The sequence below is a fragment of the Camellia sinensis genome, chromosome 7 (assembly GCF_055761805.1).
Source record: "Camellia sinensis isolate YWXY chromosome 7, ASM5576180v1, whole genome shotgun sequence".
NCBI classification, from domain to species: domain Eukaryota; kingdom Viridiplantae; phylum Streptophyta; class Magnoliopsida; order Ericales; family Theaceae; genus Camellia; species Camellia sinensis.
The window spans coordinates 1,028,782-1,038,251 of record NC_138967.1 but is presented as its reverse complement, the minus strand read 5'-3'; the positions used below and the strand labels follow the sequence as shown (position 1 = coordinate 1,038,251).

At 35.0% G+C, this 9,470-nt stretch overlaps 1 long non-coding RNA gene across 1 annotated transcript; it reads left to right on the top strand.

Annotated features, from left to right (window-relative positions):
* The first annotated feature begins 4,197 nt into the window (after window positions 1-4,197).
* Window positions 4,198-7,147, top strand: LOC114323218 (uncharacterized). The gene is made up of 2 exons (XR_014334492.1): window positions 4,198-4,587; window positions 4,779-7,147. It is a non-coding gene; the product is annotated as an uncharacterized LOC114323218 (long non-coding RNA).
* The last annotated feature ends 2,323 nt before the right edge of the window (window positions 7,148-9,470 follow it).

Below are 9,470 nucleotides of genomic sequence, written 5' to 3'. Positions count from 1 at the left end.
GTTTGAGTTCAATCGGACATTAATTGAACTCTTGAGTCTTGAGTCGTTTCATACTCATTAGTGATGAAAACGATTCAAGATTTATTGTCAACTACTTCCCTTGATCATTCATGATAAGGAGGCGGTTTTAAGAGTCTTATTTTGTTGCATTTATTGAACTTGCACACTTTGGTTCATAGGCTATCATGCAATGAAATTGCATAGATTGATGGTTTGTAAATCAAGTTTTACTACTCCTTTAAGCTGTTCAAATGATAAGGAGGGGTAAATTGTACAAACAAACCCTTGAGAATGCCCTGTCCCTGCTTTGTTTTGCTCTTTGTTGCAACAGGACAATCCAGTCATCAGTGGTCGGCAGACCATTATTTATGGTCGGCAGGCTACCTTAAGTGACCAGCAAGCCACCATCAGTGGACGGCAAGCCATCTGCCGGCCACCTGTGCAAAATCTAGCAATGTACTTTTGAAGCAGAACATAATTGGTCTTGAGGTGGAAAATAGTGTGAGTGTTCTACTGTGCAACAGAGGCATCTAGCAGCAGAAACAGTGTCTTTTTTGGGTGGAAAGTCCGTGCATGCATGAGCATTCCTCGTTTCCCGAGGCAGAGTAATTAGAATAGCTAGCTTAGCACTCTTTTCATGTTGTATTCATGTAAATAATTAGTTAATTTATTGTAATAATTAATTAGTTAGAATAGTTAATTAATTTGTTATAATAATTAATTAAGTAGTTTAGCTAAATTATTCATTTGGGTTTGTAATAATTAATTAATTAGCTTAGCTTTAATTAGTTAACTAGTTAGTTCATTCGGACGCTCCTGCATGAGGGCGTGCAAATGTTATAATAACATGTATGTCTTCCAACCCTACATCTTTTTCCCTTTTATTCACTAGTTTGCGATGGTTAGTTTAGGTCATCATGTTCTGTTTAGCATCTTTCATGTTTATATCCACTTGTATTTCATGCACCGAGGCTCGGTTCATCATTCTAACTTGCATTGTTAGTTTAATGTTTCTTTGAATACGTATTTAGACCACATGCTATCAAATTGCTTCATATGCTATATTAGTAGTCGAGCCTAGTAATTGCATATCACGTGCGTTGCATTAGTCATATTGCATTAGTTAGGATCATGCATTGTTCTAACTCTTTTATCTATTTTTGGCTTGGAGTACTAGGTGAGCCTTTACTCGCTTTAGCATAATCGCATGCGTGTGATTGTTTGCCATGTTTAGAATGCTTGCCATAACGCTAATTGCTTAAATGATAAACTGTTTGAATGCCTGTGGATGAAGGCTAATTGTTTGAATTGGAATAATTTGAGTAATGTTCATATACAATCACTTTTTCAAGTGGTACATATTCAAAACAATTTTCCAAACAAACATGAAATCAAATGTCCCAATTTTTGCAAATTAGTCTATACTTGTGTGCGCATCACATAGTAAGTTAGCCTAATAATCGGAACAAGAGCATATAATATAAATAAGATTCACATCATGATTAGTAGAGGTCGATCTTTGATTGAGCGAGCGAGGGTGCTTAATTCATGACCTTCCCTTCTCATACCTAAGTTCCCGAGCCGAGACAATCTTGGTGATAACAGACATGTGGCCTTTGGCACGAGTCATGGATTTTCTAAATTTCTCAAAAATATTTAGGTGGCGACTTTGTATTTGGCAAAGCAGTCAATTTTTAGCAATTTGATTGAAAATTGATTTTCTAAAAGATTTACCGAATTTGGATTCTTTGGTGATTATCTATTTCACATTGCACTTGTGAGATTAGATTCAAAACCACATGAGTCATATACTGTAGGGCTTATTCGTCTTCCGAAATGGGACACGAATAGCAGAGCTACAGTGAGGTCCATGAAGGCCGTTGGAGCATTTGTGACGCCAAATAGCATAACGAGAAACTCTTGGTGCCCGTAACGGGTTCTGAAGGTAGTCTTTTCGATGCTTTCCATTTTGACTTTTAGTTGATGGTAACCAGAACACAAGTTGATTTTTGAGAATACTTGGGGGCCTTGAAGTTGATCGAACAAGTCATCGATTCATGGAAGAGGGTACCGATTCTTGATGGTGACCTTGTTCAGCTCCCAGTAATCGATACATAATCTTATCGTGCCATCATTTTTCTTCACGAACAATACTGGAGCTCCCCAGGGCGAGGTACTAGGTCGAATGAAGCCTTTGTCCAGTAGTTCCTAGAATTGAGTCTTCAATTATTTCAATGTCGTCATTGACATGTAGTAAAGGGCTTTTGATATTGGTTAGGTACCAGGTTGAGTTTCAATGGTGAATTCGATTTTTCGGTCAGCTGGGGTACCAGGTAGGTCTTTGGAAAAGACATCTGGGAATTCTCGAACCATGGGAATTGCATCAATAGTGGGGGCTTCTTTTTGTGTATCGATCACATAACAAATATAACCACAATAACCCTTTCTTAGAAGTCGTTGGGCTATCATGGAGGATATAAGACAGGGAGGGTTGGAAACTCCAGTCCCATCAAAGACAAGCTCGAGTTGGTTTGGTAACCTGAGGGAGACCCTTTTTGCCTTTACAATCAATAGAGGCATGGTTGGCAGCCAGCCAATCCATCCCTAAGATCACATCAAAGTTCCCAATGCGAAGGGAAATCAAGTCTACGTATAAGATTTTTCCTTTTAAGGATATAGTACATGATCTGTACACATCAGTACTACAAGCATAATTACTAGAAGGAAAAGACATAGACAATATATATCCTAAGGATTCGGGTGTTGATACCAGCTTGGTAGCAAAGTGTGGTGCAACAAAAGAATGAGTTGACCTAGAGTCAATGAGAACATGAGCTAAATGACCATAGACAGAAAGTATACCTGACACAACATTTTCGGTAACTTATGGTTTTCCAGGTACTAAGGCAAAAACCCTTCCTTGGCATTTTTGGTCCTTCCTCTCTCCTTCAAGTCCTGCTGGTTTCCTGATTGGACCAGAAGGCCTGACTATAAGATTGATAAGCTTTAGACAATCCCTCAGCAAGTGACCAACTTGACTGTATTTAAAACATGCTCCCGTATCTCGATGGCATTGTCCCCAATGAGCCCTTCCACACGTAGGGCAAGTTGGAATGGTGCCACCTTTGGGGTTAGTAGAACCTTGATTATCTGAGCTGGTTGTGCCCGTATTCACCCTCTTAGGAGGTGCAACACCGGATCTTCTGTTGTCTCTTTCCCAGAATCGCTTCTTTTGGCTTGGTTCCCTAGAACGGGAGGCTTTAATTCCTTTTTCTGTAATGTATGCTCAGTCTACCACTTCTACATACGTTGGTAGTTTCAAAACCTCAAGCTTATCTTTGATTTCAGCATCCAATCCTGCTTCGAATTTCCTTGTTTTTCAAGCTGCGGTGGGGATGACATATGTCTCAAATCGAGCGAGTTGTGTGAACTTGCTCTCGTATTCGGCCACCGTCATGGTTCCTTACTTTAGATGTATGAATTCCGACGCTTTTTCACTACAAGAAAATTAGTTTATAACCACGCTTTTGTTATGGCGTTTTTTCAAAAAACATCGTTTTAAAGGTTTTCAAAATATTTTTGTAAATAACTCATTTTAAAAAACACGCGTGTTTTGGTGTACGAACATATTTTCCCTTTTAAGACCCACGCGTTTTTCATTCTTCTATTCTATTTCACGCAGCAATTGATAGATCTAGGTTTTCTATCTCTTCATCACTCCTCTTTCTTATGTTGAAAGGTCACTAGATCGAGCTTCGTAGGCTCCGATTCACAATCTAGTTCTCTCCATCTTGGCTCAAAGCTCTCGATTAGTCCGATTTGAAGATTAATTTTGTGAGTCCTCTGATTTTTTGATTTTGTTTATATACAAACTCAGATCTACGATCTCAAATCTGTTTGATATATATATACTAATTTATGTCTATTGATCGCGATTGATTTTTATTCTATTAATCAAAAATCAATCAATCTCGATTGATTGATTTTTAATTTATTGATCACGATCGAACACTCTTCTCTGGATTTGATCGATTGATTGCTTTCGTTCAGATCTGTAAGTTTGAGTCCCTATGTGCATATTAACATCCTCAAACCGACTCTATTTCTGACTCGTTCGTGGTGATCTTTGTGTTTATGCTTTGTATGCAATTCTAGGGTTAGTCTATTGAGGCTAATCTCTATTGCGTTTGTATACAGAGTCACAGAACCACCATCACAACTATACTGTGTCAATCTTTGCAGCGATGTCAATCTTTGCGTTTGTGCTTGAACAGGTTTGGCTAGAACAGGTTTGTCATTGATTTATTGATTGAAAAGGAATTACATAATAAAATAGTTGATCTAGAACCTTGTTTGTCATTGTTCTTTTTCTTTAATTTAATTTATGGATAAATTATGCATACCACCTGTTTGCTAATATGCCTCTGAAAAATAGGAAACATAAAATCTGTCAGTTTCTGGTTGAATGTGAATTGTACATGTGTTAATTTCAGAACTGTGTTGCGTATAGTCACAATTGAGGCAAGGTTTTGGAGGCAGTTTCAATTTCAAGACTGCTATGTAGTTCCAAATCCCCCTCTCCTTTAGGTAAAATTCTCCTTGTTCAAACACATGTCTTTCTTTTATGTCATTTTTGTTACTAAATTCAACTCTGTTAATAGATAGTTTCAGTATTTCAAAGACAAGGTAAATGGTGATTGTCTGACTTATTTTTTATACTGAAGTAAATATTTTATCTGCAAACAAAAATGTGTTATAACTCGAAGTGTCTGTTTCAGTTTCTTGGAGGAAATCATCCTTGGGAGTGGTCAAAACTTTGTATTAGAGGTATTTATTTTAATCGTGTTAGAACTTTGTATGACTTATTGCATGAATGTTTTCAATACACGCGAGTATGATATGTCAAATAAATTATAAGGATGGGTTTTCTTTTGCTGAAGTGATCAAGAATATATATATTTTTCATTATTTGTGCATAAAGCAAATCCAATTATGGTCTTCTCCTAAGCTGAGTTATCAAAAGCTGCATGTTTACCAAATTCTGTTATTGGCTAATGATATTTTTCTTGCAGTGCTAGTTAACAATATTTTTACTTGAACTAGCCACTTGTTCTGTGCTCCTATTTTAGTAAACTAGTAGAATTTAACCATGTACAATCACATAATGACTAGTTTTCATATGGTATCTCCACTGCTTTGGCAATTAAGATTTCATTATAAAGCTGCCTTTAGTCTATACTTACATTTTTTAATGTGTTTTTTTGAACAGGTTAAGAATCATTGATTAGCAGAAACGAAAACCTGTTGAGAAATGTTAACAATCCTTTCTACTTTTGTTTTGATGTTTCAAAGATATGTTGTTGCTGAGGACACTTAAGTTTAACTGAAGTTTAATATCTTCCAATGTAATAGTTTTTATTTATTATTTTTTTATAATACTGGAAACTGGTTATTAGACCATGGTATTTATCATTAATGTGCATATCTTTGCTGGAGCTTTTTCATAATGGTAATTTCTGTAGGGTTGTAACCCTTTAGGCATTCGAGGTTGAAGTTGGTAGTAATGATAAAGTGTTCCTGTTAAAGTTTGTGAATTACTAGATGCTGTTTCTGCGTATGGTATGATCAATTTTATATAAGATCACAACTTATCATTGAATAGGATTGAAGGTTGGTGTAGTTAACAATAAAGTGTTCCTATTAAGGTTTGTGAACAACTAGATGCTGTTTCTGCCTATGGCAGAGCCAAGATTTGAACACTTCATTCTTATATTAGCTGTGACAACAAATATGGAATGGGAGCATGTAGATATCTTTGAAAATGAGGGTGATGGGTGATTCCAGTATTGAAAGCAAAATATTTATTTGCTTAAATAAGGCCCTCGCTCTCTTCGTTTTAAGGTACAAATTGGGTACTTATCTTCCAATGTCGGGAGCTCAACAGAGTTAAAGGTATTTTTGCTTTCACAACTAGTTTATACAAGAGAATTCATGAAGTTTTTTATTTTTTATTTTTGAAGTTAAAGTGATAGAATTTGCAAAAAAAAAAAATTATTACTTATTATGATTTTATTTTGGTTTGTTTTACCCTGGATATCGTATAAACATAGAACATTGGGCACAAAATACATATTTACTGACACACAGTGTATGATGCTGACTTTCTGTTTTTTGTATGCGTACAATGTTTTTCCTAATTCTACTTTTGCCAATTGTCATCAACTTTTATAGAAATGTTTTACATATCTTTTTTATCTGTCTCATTGTTTATGAATCTTTAACCCACATTGCCCACTCAGATTGCATACATGTTTCACCACTATTCTAAAGTGGTTTCAGAAAATGTTGGATATAGAATTTCCATATGATTGATGGTTGCTAGTTTTGGATTGTCCATTTATAATGTTTAAACAATATCCAATTTTGGATGTAATTTTATTGGCAACTTTAAAAACTGTTTCCACTTTCTTATGTAATTACTTAGAATTTAGTAATAAGATTGTAAAAAAAGGTTTTTAATTAATGGGATATTATTTCTTCTGACCTACGACTGGATTTAGTTCATAGAGATAGTGGCATAAGTGGTAATCAGTTAACAAGATTTGCTGTGTAAGTTAGTTTTTGATTCTTCATGAAGTTGTTATAAATGCAACTTAGCATATGAGGTGTATTTAAGTTGAAGAACTTTCAATACTAGTAACTGATATGATTGCTTGCTGGAACACCATTTCTTATTTCAGATGTTGGAAATCTCATGGTTTCATACAACATTAGTTTCCTGTGACCCTCATCAAATTTCTCGAAATTCCTTACAAATGCTAAGTATGATATTATGTAACTGATAGCAGCTTTTGAATAAAAAAAAAGGTGAAGGATGGATGAAACTCTGCTAAAAGTGTGTGAGGGGTTTGTCTTGCACTGTCAATTATAATGGTAGAGATAAAATGGAGTTCAAGGTGGACTTTAGTTTAGAGTTCAGAAATAGTTGTTTAAGAGCAAGTCTTACATAGAATTAGACAATGAGAGGATTGCTTGCTATGAAGATTAGAACCTTTTCTATTGTTAGAAGTTTTGGAGTGTTTTTTATTTTATTTTTATTTTTTATGATGGGGATTTTGGTCAGTGATTTATGAACTGTTGAATTTTACATGATTAGCTCCGACTTTCAATCTTTTGATGGAAAGATACTAAATTTTAAAAATTTGCATTTCATGATGATAAATGGGATTTGACAGTTTGCTATGTTTTTTTGTACATCTGATGAATGGGATTGGGCAGTTTGCTTGTGCAATGAGCCTTTTCTTGATGTATGAGTTTCAAAATTTCTTCATTTCATTGTCTATTCTACCAGGCAAATGTTTGGCTATCTGGGTTCATATGTTGCATTTGCATTGTAATTAATTCATGAACTGTCTAAAAGTGTTATTGTATGTTAACATGAATTATTACTCTATTATCAGTAACCACATTTTGATGGATCCTTTTGATATGCTATCTGTTGGCTTGTAAAGACCTACCATCCACTACACAGCTGCTCTATGTACAAAGCTAGAGAAGTCGGTAGTCTTTATTACCTATTAGTTACTCATTAGTGAACTTTCTTTCGAATTTTTATCCCGTGCTTGCTCCTTATTGTTTTTATCTAACAATTAATTCATCCATATTAAACTGTGATAGAGGACATCACTTATATGTGTTCCTTGAAAATTCGGAATTCGGGTCATTATCTTCTAGCTAATGCTTTCATAGTTTAACCATGTTTTGCAAGTTAGTTGCTGCTCCAGATTATCAATGTGATAATTTGAACCGCTGTTCTAAAAATATTTTTAAAAATAGAATGATTTGTGAATGAAACTTACAGAGGGCTTATGATGCAAGCATATTCATGCATATTTACCTGATTTAATTTAATACAATTTGAACATGTTATGCAGATCGAAACTCATGACTATATGGCAAAATTTTTCCATGCAATTATCCAGTTTAACATCTTAATTGATTTTGATAGGGAAATGTGGGGCTACATATCTTTAGGTTACTTCAAGCAGGTGAACTTTCTGATATATTTGTGAATATGTTGCTACTGGTTTTCCTCTACTAGAACTTATGTTTTTTCAAGTTCAAATGTCAAGCAGATAACTAAGGCTGGTGAGATTGGGTCCTCGACTATGCCTCATAAAGTAAATCCCATTGATTTTGAAAATAGTGAGGGCAATCTTGGGAAGGCTAATGGAGGTCTATCCCATTTAAGCATAAAATTACCTATTTCTCGTTGGCGGGTAGAACTCTCTCTCTGACTTCTTTGCAAAGATATATGAAAGCTCCATTTTTAGTAAACATTGATTGGTAGTTTTTAGGCACCAAAAGTGCAGAATGTAAGATTATGTCACTGGGCAATTATGATTTCCTTACCATATTGCAGATCCAAGTCTATATATGCCAAGCCCAGTAAAAGGAAGGATTTTGCTAGATGTTAATAGTTTTGGTCATCTAATTTTAGTGGTGATAGAGTGAGACATGCTAGAAAGCATACTCAGCCAAATATATTTTTTTTTTTAATATTATATATTTTATAAAATTTAAAAGCATACTCAGCCAAAGGGATTTGTTTGGGCACAAATGAAACTGCTGCCTATAGGCAAATGTTACAGGTACTTTTCTCTGTGGACTAGGTAAATGTTACAGTTACTTTTCATGGGTTGGAATCAGGTGCATGCATGTTATTTTGTAGATAATAAAAGTAAATGGTGATTTTTGCGGGGCTTAATAAAAGTAAATGGTCATTGGCTAATAAAAGAATGCTGATTAAAGTTTGAAGGATATTTTGTGGGGCTTTTTTCACTCCTGTCCAAGCCATAGAAGAGACTACCGTGTTTTTTCACTCCTGTTCATGAACTTCTTTAATTAGCTCATTGCTGAGGTCTTGAAAGTATATAACTCAATGATTTTTTCCTTGTGCTGATTACAGGACAACTTGCTCGGGAAGTTTACAAGAACATTAGGAGAGGCTTCTTGTCTGAGAATTCAGAGAGATTTTTGTATGCATCTTGCTAGGAAAGCTTATAAAGAATTGTGCTCCTCTGCTGTTTCTATTCAGGCTGGCATGCGTGGAATGGTTGCACGTGATGAGCATCGCTTCAGAAGGTAGATTGGTTTTTATGGAAAGTTTTCACTGCTGTATTCTCTTAGACTACTTGACTACATGAATTGTGGATTTGGATGTATTAGTAGGAACTCCAACAATTTCTTTTTACACTAGCTTCTGTTCAACTTAGTTCTTTAAAATTACCATACATAAGCATTTATAATAATGTTTTTCTTTTGCAGAGTAGTTTGAAAACTGTCTCAGAATCTCTGAATACTTCTTGATGGGTTTAAAATTAGCACAATTTCAAAAAAAAAATGAAAAAGGATATCACGGCGTTTTTCAAAACGCCGGTTAAATCCTAAATCTAATGGTCATCTGTTTT